A 15,921-nucleotide genomic window follows, 5' to 3' on the forward strand; every position below is an offset into this window, starting at 1 on the left:
TGCGCCCTAACCACCCAGCTCTAATTTGGAGGCGGGCGCAGCTCAGCTCCTTACTTCCCCGCCCCTCTCTCTCCATCCACCCACCCACCCCAACACGCGCGCGCCCGCCTGCCCGAGAGCGCGCGAGAGACCAGGGCTACTCAGACGCCAGACAGCAGCAGGGCAGGGCGCGTAGTAGCGATACGCACAGCGGCTCCTTGTTGCCAACCGGGCGGAGGAGACGGGTACAGCGCGAGTACAGCCCGATAGATACATCCGCCGCAAGGGCACGGAGGGGAAGAGAAGCTTCCTCGCCTTCTTTAGCTGCTGCCGCTGCTGCCGCAAGCACCCGAGCGAAAAAGGAGGCGAGGAGGCTGCTGAGGCGCCTGTTTCTAGCAAGCCTGCCCAGTCCATGGAGCCCAGCTAAGGCAACGCCAGGCGAAGAGACCGAGGTAAAAAGCTCCCTGAGCGGAAACTGATGGGGGGAAGCTCCCTGGGCAGAGGAGAGGACGGGGAGAGACGCAGCAGCAGCAGCAGCAGCAACCCCCTCCCCCGCGTCGCTCTGCCTTTAGGAGGAGGGCTTGGAAGCTGAAGGTTACGCTAGCGAGGGGGGGGCGGGCGCAGGCTTGCGGGGTGGGGGGCGTCGGGGGAGGGGGTGGAGATCTGGCGGCTGAACCGGGCAAGCCCTGCAGGGCGGCGGGGAGGAGTGCGGCGGCGGCGGCGGCGGCTGTCGCTGCCGGGTGACAGGTTGCTTGAGCCAAGGGAGGAATGAGCTACGGGGACGAAGGTGCCTGTCTCCGGCTCTGCAAGAGGATGCTTTCGAGAGAACCGTCTCTTTTTAATATGGGGGGAAAGATAGGGAAGCAACGTGATGAGGAAGGGGGGTTATAATGATAAGGCATGGGCCAAAGAAGGCGAGCGAAGGCCCCTCTCACTGTAGTTCAGGCTTGATTTCCATCCACTTTGGTCCATGAGGAGGCTGAGGTTGTTGTGAAGCATCCATTTTGCCATCTGATGGGTTTGGCTGCACAGAAGGAATTGATTTCTAGTTTAAAGGGATGCTTTAGGAAGGCAGTGGCTGCTCTCTCAAGGTCCCCGCTTGGCAGGGTTTGCTGTGAAGTTATTATTTTTTTGGCTAAATCATTGAAGCGGGGAGGTGGGGAGAATGATCCTAGCGGTGTCTTCAACTGACAGCATCTGTCTCTTTGTGACTTTATGTAGCAGTCCCAAATTGGACCTGCAGTATGCATACGTGCTGGGCCTTACGGGAGTCATTCTCCTATTCTGGGTACCAGTACAGTATGAGAAACGATGAAAGAATCACCAAATATACCAGGAATGTTAGGCTTTTATTGGAAGAGATTTGTACAATAATCAATAGTCTACCAATTTATAGCGCTTACATTTTTATCTATTTGCTATGACATTGCTCCTTGGGTTGAAAAGTTGAATGAATAAATTTGTGCTTGAGTACATCTCTTCCCCCCCCCCCCCCAATTTCTCCCATAAAAGGCTGGCTATTGTTTCACTGAGCACTAAAGGAGGTCTGTATGTTTAGTGAAATGAAATCTCATTGCATTTGCTGTTTAGGGTTAGAAATGTTGCCAAACAGCTGCTGCTTTGTATTTCAATTGCTGAGGTCCCAGGAGTGGGTTTTGGACAGGGAGTGACATGGTGTGTAAACGATGAAGGAAGAGGGGTACTAGGGTCAAGTACAGATTTATGGGTGCATAGAACTCTCCCTGCAGAACTTAAAAACAATGGAAGGTAGAGATAGATCATAGGTTTGGGGATTTTTAAAAAAATACCAAATGTTGTTTTTTAAAATAATAATAATAATAAAATTTCAATAGTAAGCAATTTTTCAAGCAATGGTGCAATTGGTTTGAAATACTCCCAAATCCAAAAAACCCTGCTACTATGAGATTTATCATGGTTAAAGAAATATTTGAAATCATTGCAGAGCAATTTCTTGTGTGAAACCCTTACAATCCATAGTTAAGGTTACGCAGTAGAAAAAGAATTGCTCTGCTTTTTTTTCACCTTTGGTGCATTTGTTTCTTTTGGACAAGGTAATTGTGGGATTGTGTTTTCCTGTTTCTGGCTTTGAAGGTGCATTATTTTGATTATTGGAGCATGTGTAACTATTTCACTGAAAATCTTACATCAACAAAAGTGCTACCTTGCATAGTATACATTGTGGAAAAATAAACATTTGCATCTGACCATATCTTTGGTCAAGTCTTTCATTTTTAAGCCATACCTTGCTTGTTTATTTGCTGCTGTGTTACATTAATTGTTCCTTCCATGTAAATACTATTTTAAAAAGACAATATTTTGAGGGATTCTTCCAATAAACTTGTAATCTCCCCTCCCTTTTCAATATAACCTCTCCTGGGAAGCAGTTTAAAATAAGGATGTCAGATGCTGATTAATTGTTTGTTCCTATATTTAGTGGATTGTGCTGGTCTTTTTTTTTCTTTTAAAAAAATGTTTGGTTTATTTGTGTTTTTGGTCCTTCCATACATTTTCAAGCCTGGGCATAAGAGTTCTTTCTCTTTCTGTGAAATGAATTATTGGTGGTTCTGAAAATTAGAAGGCCATATAAAATCCAGAAATTGTGTGCCAGCAGATTTGCTGTAGAAGCTACTGGAGAAAAAGCCAACTTTTTAAGCATCATTCATTACCTCTAATATCCTTGATGTTATGTTAAATATTACATAAATTATATGGTAGTTGTCTGTGATAAATAGAGATCTCCACTAGGGGCCCCACTGAGACAGCCAAACCCACATATTGTGACCAGTTTTTAAAAAAATAAATATTAGAGAAATCTTTGCCAAGTAACAAAAGGTAAGGCTTTGGTCTTTATGATTTCATAAAATAGTGAAAGTTCTTTTTCAGAAATCTGAGCTAGTTTCACAACTGGAAAAACTGCTTATTGGGTGGGACTGGGAGTCATCGAATCATAGAGTTGGAAGGGGCCTATAAGGCCATCAAGTCCAATCCCCTGCTCATTGCACGAATCTACCTTAAAGTCAGTAGAGTGGGCTTTGCACTGATACACTTCTAAAATAAGATGAGGATTTTACAATAGTTTTAAAACAATAGATTTCTAACTTTTTGCAGAAGGTTCTCTGGATGGAAGTGAAATATGAATTTAATGTTAATAGAAAGGTTGCCACTTTTTAGAATTTCCTATTTATAGGATGCTGCAAAATGAGTTAGATGTAGCAGTATCAAAATTGTTCTTGGATATTTTGGATGACAAAATCCACACATTTCTCACCATTGGCCATGCTCGCTGAGATTGATGGGAATTGATATCCAAAATATTTGGAGGGCACCAGGTTGGATAAGGCTGTGCTAAACCATTATTTAGCTTTACAACAACAAGCCACATTGAGCCTCTAGGTCTGTTTGCATGTAACAGTGGCAAACTATGGGTTAATTAACCCACAATTTACGATGGCACATGATGAGCATGTTCCACAGCCTTTTTGAATATTCAACTACCAATTCAGCCAATTGGGCGTTGCTATATGCTGCCCGAGTTAAACAACCAACAGTTCACCTGACTGCTAATTGTAGGTGAACTGTGGGTTGTTTGACCGATGATTAACCTATAGTGTTCAGATTTGGTGGTCACGTAGCAACCACTGATCAGCCCGATCAGGGTTGGGGGTGAATATTCAAAACGGCCATGGAACGCATGTGTGGTGGCAAATAGTGGGTTAATTAAGCATAATTTCCACCATTGCATGCAGATTGTGTCTCTGGCTCACACATGCTTTCTCCCCTCCCTTCTTCCTTTGTGTATACCAGCTTTCCCCAACCTACTGCCTTCCAGTTGCTTTTGATTTTGACTCCCTTCATTTCCATTTAATATGGCCACTGGTCAGGAGTGCTGGCAGTTGTAGTCCGAAACATCTGGAGGGCACCAAATTGGGAAAGGCTGATGTGAACTTGCATTTTTAATAAACCGTAACTTCCTGCCACATCCCAGCTCAGGAAACTGGTTTTATTCTAACTGTGGTTAGTTCAAACAAACCAGGCTCAAACCACAATGAGAATAAACCACAGTTTCTTGAGTTGCAATGTGATGGGACAAAACTGAAAATGAACATTTCTAGTAGACTTCCATCATGCACAGAGTATTAAAGGATCGGGGAAGCGTGTGAGCGCTATGCTCATTGCAATCTGTTCTTGTATGGCTTAATATTATGTCTGTACCAGGCATTTACTATTCAAGTCAAACCAAAGCAATTCCATTTACATATTATTTCCTTTTTTAATATAGGTAAAACTATGCCTCCCCCCTCCCCCCCAAAAAAATACCACAATAGCAGACCAGGCTGCCAGTAGCTATGTTGTGGATGTCATAGGAAATGGCAGGATATTCATCCTAGACTAAAGTGGGCTGAAATTCTTCAAAAAATTAAAAATGACTCTAATTAGGCCCAGCTGTCCTGCCTCTGTTAAATGACATATGGGTTTGTTTATTTCAGATGTTTCTAGGTTGCAAAGTTGAAATTAGATGTGAGGAGTTTTATGTGGCAAATAATTTAACCTCAATTATTTTTGCATAAATCATGTGAGTGACTGTCAAGAGCAGCTACCCATACACATGGTGCTAGCATTGTATTAAAGAGAATAGAGTCTCATGGCGGAAGATTCTGCTGATTATTTCAAACCAATATGTGAGCTTCACATAATGGATAGTATCCAATGGGACACTAGCACTAATGTAAATTATGCTATGCTGTCTTAAGGGACTTCTAGTGCAATGTCAATCGTGTTAGCAGGCATGATGGTATTCCCTGGAAAACTCATCATGCCAGTTAACACTATTGGCTTTGTGCCACAGGACCCTTACAATAAAACGATATAATTTACATTAGTGCTAGTGTCCAGTTAGATACTGCCCCATTGTTTTATTTTCTGAAGCTCCTGGCCATGCTCACCTCTATCTGTCTCTTACTATCCCGTCCTTTCTCAAAGCACAGTTCAAAGCATGTTTGCACAGAAATCAATTGTTTTGTTTTCACTAGTTTACTTATTAGGATTGTGACCACAGACCCTGCTTCTTGCTCTCACTCTCCTTTGTCTAATCTAGACCCTATTCCAGATCTCCTTTCTTGCCCCGCCCCCTGCTGCCCTGGGCTGCTTAAGGCTCCATGCCTGCTTCTTCTCTGGGCATTTCTTGTTGTCATGCTACTCTGTTACAGGAACAACTTGGCAACTGGCAGCCACAGATTTCCTGTCTGACCCCTCTGTGACATTAGGAAGACTCCTCTGGTCATTGCCAGAGGCTTCAATGCCATTATTACAACCTCACAATCCCTTCATTACAAGAAATATACAAATCATTTTCTTTTTCATTTACAACGTAAAAGCAATAATGATCTTTTAGAAAGATCCTGAGAGAGAGGACATGGAAGATTCCTGAAGCCCATCTCACTCCTGAAAAAATTCATTCTTTTCGTCTTCCAGTGCCAGGTCTTTTCTAAACAAGGATGGACAGGGAGAAAGGAAGGGCCCATCTGTCATTGACCCTGTTCAGATGACATGCTAAGCCATCGTCGTTTAGCATTTTGAGCTAAACATTATCGCTTAGCACATCATGTGAACCATGACTTAGCGTGTTGTGTGAACCATTCCTAACCATGGTGGCTACATAATCACAATTTCAACACAGTCAGTAACCATTTGCTGCAAAAGTGTTAGTGGCCTAACCATGGCTTAGTGTGTTGTCTGAACAGATCCAATTTATCTGTGAAAGGCTGGTAGATGAATCAACCTGAAAGGGGGTGGGTTCTATTTAGGTATGATTGGCTGTTGTGGGGGGTCATAAATAGACCAGGTGTATTGCCTTCAGTAGGGTCAAAATGTCTCCAGCCAATGTGTGTGTGTGTATGCAACAACACTTATTACTCAGAAACTGGAATCTTCAAACAAGGGAATGTTTTGATATTTGGTTTCCAGATTTATGTTGAAAGTATTTAATGACAACATGAATGAAATGTCTAGGAATCATGTCCCATGGAACTCAGTAGGTCTTTCTTCTGACTAAACCAGCTTATAGGTTTTGGCTGCTAGGCATTTGAAATCAATATGATTTACATGTAAATAAACACTTAAGTTTTAGGGTATTTTGGCTTTGTGTGTTTTGCAAGCCTATGTGGTTAGAGCTAAAATGGTTTTCCAGAACAGCAACTGAACAAGAAAAAAGGGAAGCAAAATGGGAGTCTGCAAATGTTCTTGTAAGGGCACTCTAATTGACAAATGATTTGTGTGTTTCCCCATGTTGAACATAAGTAGAAAGTAGGCTGGCTTGGCTGTGAATGGTTTTGTTTTTGGACCAGACTGCATTGTGTCATGCATTCAGATACCACCTCTACAGAATAACAATGCAGGCGTTCTTCTTGACATACCACAGGAAACAGCCACAACTGTTGTGGGCTGTTTTCTGTAAGCCCTAAGAGCTTTTGCCAATGCGTGTTCAGCTTTGAAAATATTGGTTGTCATTGCAACCTGCTTTCTGTTTAGTGATTGCTTTTCTTTTTTTTAAGGTTGTGGGAGGGGGAATAGCTCTCTTTGCCACAATTAGGGTTGTACAGATTGTGTAAAATCCATTCAGTCTGTGTTTCATGGATTGTCAGGCACCTTTCCTTCTGTCATCTACCCTTCCCTCCCCCATTTTTCCGTTATTTTCTATGATGAAATTTGCGTGAAATCCCTTAAGGTTAGAAAATTGGTGCTCACATCTATGGAATCCACCCAACAGGAGGAAAGTTGGTCCACTGCAGAATCTGCAGATCAGATTCATAAAAATCCAAACTCATTTGGTTCCTTTGCAGAGTTCTCTGACATCTCTATTCACAATGACTGTTATTTACCTCTTCAGAATACAAAAACACACTACGTTACAACCAGACTTCCTACTAGCGCTTCCTACTTTTAACATTGAGTTCACACGCATGATGTGTTGGAATCTGTCCACATGCAGCTGCTTGGGACAGCAATGAAATATTGAGAGATTTGAGATGAGTTCCCCAAGTTCCTTTGTAATGCTACAGGGGATATTGCTGAAGAAGCTATGTGCAACTTAAGAGTTGGACCCCAGCATGCTCTGAGGCACTGCAAAAGCTGCATGTCTTGGATTATTACTTAGATTGGCCAAAGATTCTCAGAAAGCCAGTTCTTCTGCCTGTATGAATTCTGTTCACTGTGGTCACATGCAGTGAACAGAATGCATACAGCCTTAGCAATACTGAAAGTTTAAGGGGCAACAAGAAATGATGTTTTTATAATTTCAATAAGTAGATGTTTAGATCATTTCCTCTTTAAACAAAACAAGCACACCCTTGCTGATTACATTTGAATAGCTAATTATGTTGGTGTGTTTAAAATGTTACAAAAATGTATTCCATTTTTTTTTCTGTTACAAAAATCTTTAAAATCTCTGCTTGGCCCCCATCCCCCCCCCCACTCCTGGAAAGTTGCAGTCAACTTTAGCATTTTTTAAAAAAAAAACCCACGAAAAAATAAAGTCAATCTTCATTTTATTCTTCCCCAGTTTTGAAGGATTTGAAAGAGGAGGTAAGGCTGATATCCTCTCATGGCAGTGTATACAGTATATTGGTGTATACAGTAATACTGTAATGTGCTTTCCATGGCAAGGTTCCACAGATGTCATCTGTCATCTGGAGACGAGTCATTCTTTTTTTCCGGAGGTCATAGCAAGGTCAGAAGGCTGAACAAAAAACAGATTAAAAACTGGAAAGGATGAAAGAATATTGAGCAGATTAAATTTTACCATTTTTAACCTAATGGCAAACAATAAATACGAAACATATATCATAACGTAATATGCTGCAGAAAACTTTGATTCACATATTTGTTAATGTATTTCAAAGATGCTTTGAGCAGAGTTCAGAACCTCTTAATATCTTGGAATCTCACCGCCTTTACTCCAGTGGAGTGTTTTTACTATATTGTCATGACTGGAGATAAGCTATTTTGGGATGGAAGGAGACCAGGCCTTAGATCCAAAATAACAACAAAAGACTCTATGTTAATGGGTTTCTGCTGTAATGCTCAAGACTAGATTGCCATACTGGTAGCAATTAAATAATTTTCTCCCCAGGTACACTTGGCTAACAGTCCTGTAGGGTGTTTAATAAAATTATACATTTGGCTCAAACAAGTGAATCTATGTCAATGTACTGGAGTGCGAGTGGGAGCTCACAAAACCCTTGAATTATGCAAACACCTCTGCCATTGGGCATTGGTGATATATTGCAGTTGCAATAGCAATCTGCAACCCAGCATGTGGGTGATGCTTTAGGGCACTTAGAATTAAGCATGAGGTATCAATTTGAAGCATAGAATTCATAGAGCTGCTAGAAAAAAGTAACTTCTACTAATTTTCCTGGGAAAAGCACTTGAAAGACAGCATTTAATATAAGTGCAGGCTGCATTTTATATTTCCTTAGCCATTGGCTGACTGCTGTAGTATCATGGGATGTTTTGACAGTTTAACTCCTGGACAGTTAATTAATTAAGGCCTTAAGGGCAGAAGAAGTTGTGTGCTGTTGGGAAGTAACATAGAGTAGAATAGGATGGAGTTACTCTTCCTGCTCCGGTAGCTTCTTCCATTCAGCTTAATGGTGCTCTTTATGATCTGAAAACACTTTTATTTCCTTTATTTATCCCTCTCGTGACATTTGGCCTTATGGTGTTTGACTTGCTTGGGTTTATAAAATGAAAATCCAAATATGGAACGTATTTATTTGTTCACTAAATACATTTGTTACGCTTTTTTCTATTTCTTGTTTCTCCTAATTGGTGTGATATTGCTATACACAGGTTTGGTGTGTTTGTTTTTTGTTTTTACACAATGGTTCCCTTGGCAATTGTTTCTTAATTAAATTTAGAGCTGAGGATTTATGAGGGATGTTGCAGAATTAGACCTTATACAGATGTAACATTAGCTCCCTGCAAACCATTGTTTGCACATTGCAGCCAGCCTCAGGAATCCATGAACCTTCCCTAGCATGTATTTCCCCTCTTCCTTTTATTTTTGGCCTTAACTGTGGCTGCAGTTATGATAGTAGCTCCAGTTTATGCTAACTAGGTTCCCTTAGCTAAGCTTTGCAAACCACTTCTAACCATGGTTGAAATTCTGCTTAATGTGCATGTGTTTAAAATATATTGGTGCTGATCTAGCCACTTCCCTCATGCTCTCCGTCCCTTGCCATTTGTGCTCTTTCCACATTATTATTATTTATTACTGAACCCCCCCAGCCCACTCCCTCCTGCAAGCTCCATCCAAGAGGGTTGTGCACAATGGATTGAGTAATCAGTCTCATAATACATATTGATGTTTGGAGTTTGCAATTGTGTTTGTTTTACATTTTCAGTCAATCTAGGATAATATATTTTGACAGCTGCAGAGGCTTTGCTATGTCAGATCCTTTAACCAGAGCTGCCTACAATTGAATTTGGGTCCTTAAATATGCAAAGCACGTGCTCTTTCATTGAATGATGGACCTCTTTCCTCAGCCTATCTTTAGTTGAGTCAGGCCAAGCAATCCAGAGAGTTGTCTGTTCAGGCAACTTCTTGGTGCCAAAAAGACTGGGACTTGAAGGCCATTGGTAGTTCATTATATATTCATGGGCAAGAAAAGAACACCCAAAGAGACCAATAGTTCTGTAGGAATTATACATCCATGTGTGCACAGTCCAACCTTTCATTATGTTCCTTGGGATGAATTTTTTTAGCAATAATATTCCTGCATCTGCACAACAGTTTATTATGAATTATTCAGTGATCTGAACATATTAATACAGCAGCTTGCATGTTTATGATCCTCCATCCCTTCAGTGCTCTCAACATGGTAGAGGTGTTCTTAATGCCAAAAGAATTTGGCCCTGGTAAACAAGGACAGCTTTTTGGTTCATATCCAGGAATTTGATTTGACTGCATCCATGTAGATACAAAATATGTTAGCAACCAAATAATCATTAGTCCTGATAATTTTAATACATCATCTTTTCTGTTTGAAGAAAATAACAAGTAAGCAGTTGAGAAAATATTAAGGGACTAGCAATTTATCTATTTTTTTCAATATCAAACATCCATTGGACTTTGCTCATTCAGTGCTTAACATTAAAAGGCAGTAAGCACTGTTGAAGCTGTGCATTAAAAGGCTGGGAGAAGGAGATAGTGAGTAGTAAGATGTAAGAGGATGGGAAAGGGAGACTATTAAAAGAAGTGACATGGTTGCAGCACTGGGTAACATGAGAGTAGGACTGAAAAGGGCAAATAGTAACACAATAAAGTGACATGAACAATATATGTTTTGATGTGGGAATGCCATAAACTTGTTATTGCCACTTGATTGTTCCATCATTAGTAATTTCCTCCCACAATGTAATGTCATCCCACATTGGTAGCAATAAATATTATTTAGTACCTAAGGCCATTTTAAGCTTTCTTTCTTTTTCTCTAGAGAAATCTCTGTATGAATATTGTTAGAAATCTATTGTGATGTATTTTAAGTTGGAAAGATCACTTGCTTTAATCTGTATATGTAAAAATGGTTTTTTATTGCCCAATGTTTAGTCTTTTATTATTATTATTATTATTATTATTATTTATTTATTTATATAGCACCATCAATGTACATGGTGCTGTACAGAGTAAAACAGTAAATAGCAAGACCCTGCTGCATAGGCTTACAATATTATTATTATTATTTTGCTCTGAGTTTGCTTAAATGAATTAAAATGTCCTTTAAGTATGTGTTGTATGTATTATTTATAGGTCACCATTAAGTGTGAAGTTCTTAATTGTTTTTTATTTCTTTGAAGACATGTTGTGTGTTAATTTTCACAGAATGAACTAGGGTTGTGCACTGCTTTGGATCCGGATCCAAATTTCAAACCAAAGTGGGTGATTCGGACTGAAACAGTCCAAATCCGAAGTAGGTTCAGATTGGTCCGAATCACTTCAGATCGCTTCAGACTGGTCCAGATGATTCAGAAGCCCAGACAGCCTGGATGTAAAAGGCTGTCTGGGCTTTTTATGACAGCCATTGTGCGCAAGGTAATTTCAACCCACTTTTGGGAGCCTAGCAGCAGGGTGAAGTGGGCGGCTCTCAGGGGAAGCAGGCAGCTATGGGGCACTCCCAGAATGTGTGACGAGCCATCCAGGGACTTGCACGGCCTGGATCGCATGAACCTGTGTGTGAGAGAGAGTGGTAGTGGCAAGGCCATGAGTGCCTGCTGCTCCCGGACCACAGTAAGTTTGTCCCTCCCTAGCAAAGCATGCTAGGAGTTGTAAGATCTTTCCTCGCTTCACACTAGCGCTTCACAGAAAATGGCTGCCAGTGCTTCGGAATTCTGAAATCTTCAGAGCCCTACTCTAAATATCCCTACAATGAGTGCTTGCATCATATATTAGACATATATATGGACCTTGTCAGCAAAATACATCCAAACCTCTGAAGAAAGCTGTGGTTTCCAATATCACTGCAAGGTACACTTAAGAACTCATTAAGCAGACCATTCTTTCTTTCTTTTTTAGTTGCTTATTATGTCATAATGGTGATCAAATATTTGATAGCTTAACTGCTAGTAGTACAAAACAGGCTTTTGTAGGAAAATAGGAAATTGCTTTACTCCATCACTGGGCTGCAACCGTCCACTTCTCTGTCTTCTGGCTTTTTATTTGGAGATTTGTTTTTTTTAAGGTTGCAAAAAAGATGATTCTCAAAGCTTCTAATACTAAAAATTTCAGAAATTGACTGTCCAATTCTATGCACATAATTATTCAGCTAGAAGTCCCACTGAGATCAATGGTACTTACTCCCAAGTACACATACATTGGGGTGCAGTCTGAACCAAAGCCAACACCAGAATTCATATAAGAGAGGTGTTGCTTCTGTGTATTCACTGTGACTGCTTGGTTCCACCTACAATATTCCCACAAGCAGCCCCAAAGGTACTTATGAAGATTAGGGGACCATCCAGTGCAGTGTTTGACACAGTATATGGGGCTACAGCTAGAAGCATAAATTGGCAATATCCCATGCATTTGCAGAAATCCTTTAGGTGTACACATAGTGCTCATTTTACTTTGGTTTAAATTGATTATAACTGAATTGTAATATTTTAAACAGTAATAACTTTATGCATGGAACATTTGTAATGAATGCACTTGAAATACACAACTGAATTTGGTATCTATATTTTTATTCCCTAGTTCATGGGTCTAGTTTTGCTACGCATATAGGAACATAAACAGCTGCCTTTATACTGAGTCAGACGTTTGATCCATCTAGCTCAGTGTAGTCTACACTAATTGGGAGCAGCTCTGGGAGGGCTCAGACAAGAGTATTTTCCTAGTTTTACCTGGAGATGCCAGGGATTGAACCTGTAACCTTCTGCGTGCAAGCAAATGCTCCGCCACTGAGCTGTGAAATAGGGAATTATAAAAAAAAATCTTGCTGTAGAGTACAATAAATAGCAAACCATTCAGCTGTATGCACTACATATATCCAAGAAGAGAGAATTCAGTTCAGTCCAGTGAGGCATCTTAATACTTATTGAAATGAATGCTCATGTGAGCATAAATAGCTTGTTGATTTATCTCTTATCAGTATCTGATAAACTGGAGGTTAATACTCTAGACAGAATGAACCTATGCAACGAAGCAGAAAGTAACTAGTGTGAAATAAGAGTTATAGAGGCATTATAGTATTGTTTTCTCAGGATGCATAATTTTCCAAGTGAATAATGGAGAGTTAGATTCAACCCCATCCTGATGATCAAATTTGGTAGCAAAATAAACCACAATAGGAAAGAATGAATAGCCTAATGAATGTTTTGGGGGCAGTGGTGGATTGTAGTTGAATCTCTTGGGTAGGGATCTGAAAATGCTGGGTTAGAAACAAGGACTTCACTTCTTTTCCCAATCATCCAATTATTTAATGTGGATGGAATATTCAGAGATTTGCCATGTGGTGACAACAATGAAGTGGTAGGAGCATTTTACTATGGCTATGCAAGAGGCCAAGAAAGATATTGAGAAATGGTAGCTGAAGTCTTAAAACATAACTGAGAGCCTGCCAAATTATTGGGAAGGCCTCTGAAAGATAATCAATTGTAAGCCATGTAGGTATATGCAGAGAAGTGAAATTATTTTCTGAATTTTCTGAACCTTCTCAAATAAAGAACTCTTGCATGTTAAGTGTTTATGGAAGATAGTCTAGAATAGTTTAGTAGATTACATAACAAGTAATTGGCAAGGCTAGCCAGGTGCCGTTCACCTAGGAAATCTAACTTTGATTGGAAACTTCTGAACTACTTTTTTCTTATTTATACATTTAGTATAATAGTTTCTATATAATTTTTGTGAACCGCCCAGAGAGCTTTGAATATTGGGTGGTATAAAAATGTAATAAATAAGTAATAAAATAAATAAATAAATATTTTTTTAATATAAGAAGACATTAAATGAGTAATGCCATATTAGTCTTTCAGTTTCTTATGTGTACAAGAAGAAAAGAACCAAAGAAGTCAGGATTTCTAAAACAAATCCATGGATGAAACCTGGACATATTAAAGTCAATCTAAATTTTACCTGGTCAATAACACTGTAGAGAAATTTAATCCAACAGATAATGTCCTTGAATTTATTTAAAACCCTTTTGACGGGGAACTTCACCAAAGTGTTATACAGATTTCCACTGTTACAGGAAATCAAAGCTACTAACCAATAACACCACCCAGAAAGTCCTCCCAGAGGGAGGTTCCACATACGGGGATGTAAGAGTTACACACACGAAGAAGAGATACAAATCAGTACATGGTGTGATGTTTGGGAGGAGTTCCCACGGGCTGAAGACAAAGAAGCGTATGTAAGTGATCAAATAGACCAATAAAGTCTGAGTACTAACCTCACCAACTTAATCCATAAGCTGGCTTTGCACATGCGTGTTTACTATCTCAATAAATGTTTGATTGCACTAACAAGTACATATCAACATTACTAACCACATGGTAAATCACATGGACCAATGAATGTAAGCAGATGGTGTTGATAACATAAATGTATAAAAACAACCCCTCCATGTTTGAGGGGTTTCTGCATGAGCGGCAGTGTTCACCCTTAACTGCAGTTCAGTAAAATGAGAGAAACCCAAGAAGCCTCTGTCTTTCTACGAAGTGTATACAAATCTGAACACTATGTTGCACTTGGTTCAAGCATATTTGTGTAACAAAAGGGACATGAGAGAATTAAGCATTGCAAGAGTCAGCAGTGGATTGGGCAGGGGTCAATTATGGTAAACTCTTGCTGTAAAAACAGTTGAGCAAAAAGATAACTCAACAATTTATACTGAGGTATGTTTTAATATACCCATTGATGATGACCTCAAGTAAAAGGTACACAATGGAATGGTGCATTTTCACGTAAGACATTATATAAGAGCTACAGTAAGATCTAACACTAAGAAAATTAATGCTGGCCAGAGGGAAATGGTTTCCGTTTAAACATAAAGCTACAGGATTAAAGATCTAAATATATATGACAAATGGAATTATAGTGGAAATTACAGCAGAAGACATGTGTTTCTATTTTAATGGAAGTGGCTCTTCTGTCCCAGGGGCATGATTGGGGGCTGTGAGGCTGTTGGTTCCATCAGATCCATGGCTTTTCCTCCCCGCCCACTGACATGTCCCTGCCACACCCATTTTCCCCTTCCCCTTGGGGGCTTGGTGGAGGAGGGGATCCCCATTTGGATCTCCTGCAAGGTTAGAGCTCTGTCTCCAGCCTCTGAGTCGGAGATCTACTGCATCTCATTGCCGCTGGGATGCTATCTGGGGGCCATAGGATTGCTCTCTCTAAGTAACTTTAAAAGTACTAAAATTAGATGAGCCATATCCCACCTATTCCACTTTAAAAAAAAAGCATGATAATGTCCATTTATCCATCATCCATCACAAGTAGAACCATCTTTCCTGCTCATTTGTGCTGAGAAGGAAGAGTTTTTATTTCCTAATCTTGAATAAATCTTGGGTAATTGATAAATTTCAAAGGTGTCCGTATTCACTATTTACTCCCCCCTCCCCCCGCATACAAACAACAACTTGGGGACATCTAGAGACAAAACAAGATCTAAAAAAAACCAGCAACATGAAGTGCATATATTTGAAAGAGCTGCTTTTTAATCCTGAATTTTTAAGCCAATGTACATGGACCTTGGATATCAGTATCTTAATACTTGAGGTTGGTGCACAAGGAACACTGACAATCAAATATTGGAACTCAATTTGTTTTTTATAAAATTGCTTTAAGTAACTTCACTTGAAACAGACCCAAATAGAGACATAATCCTTAGGAGATTTAGCGTCTCTTTTCAGCAAGCAAGTTACCAGGATAGTAGTGATTAAGATAGGCAGAACAACTAGTTTTGCTGCAACTTCTTGATTCTGAAACTTTGATATGTCAGTTTTGCTGCTATTGCTGTGTGCTTTCAAGATCCATATAGGACAGGGTCAGCGGAACATCTTAAAGTTGAGGGCTACATCCCCTCAGGGAAAATTACAGGGATCATGTACTAGCAGAGGCGGGAGCCAAATTAAAAATTGCGTGGGGGTCTCCTTTTATCTCTCCTACTCCCTTTTCTTACTCTTTTGCCACACCCTTCTCTGCTGCTCAGCTGTTTCTTGAGGGGAAGCTGCATGGAACAACAGGAGGAGACAGGGTCTGAGAGAAGAGGCTGGTGGGCCAGATATTGAATGGCAAGTTCAAATAATTTTCAGCAAATAATAGGATTACAACAGGTGTCTGAACCTTCGTGGGCAAGAAATATGTTATACAAAGGAGTAGGAATATTGGTTTTATTGCAACAACAAAGGTTGAATAGGCTG

At 40.1% G+C, this 15,921-nt stretch overlaps 1 protein-coding gene across 1 annotated transcript in view; it reads left to right on the forward strand.

The window, feature by feature from the left end:
- Positions 1 to 380: 380 nt before the first annotated feature.
- RAI2 (retinoic acid induced 2) overlaps positions 381 to 15,921 on the forward strand; it is a 36,127-nt gene continuing 20,586 nt past the window's right edge. The window contains exon 1 of the mRNA XM_063127533.1: positions 381 to 431. The gene's annotated coding sequence lies outside the window, so the exon portion shown is untranslated. The remainder of the gene's footprint in view (positions 432 to 15,921) is intronic.

This window comes from Elgaria multicarinata, chromosome 5, assembly GCF_023053635.1.
Source record: "Elgaria multicarinata webbii isolate HBS135686 ecotype San Diego chromosome 5, rElgMul1.1.pri, whole genome shotgun sequence".
Classification (NCBI taxonomy): Eukaryota; Metazoa; Chordata; class Lepidosauria; order Squamata; family Anguidae; genus Elgaria; species Elgaria multicarinata.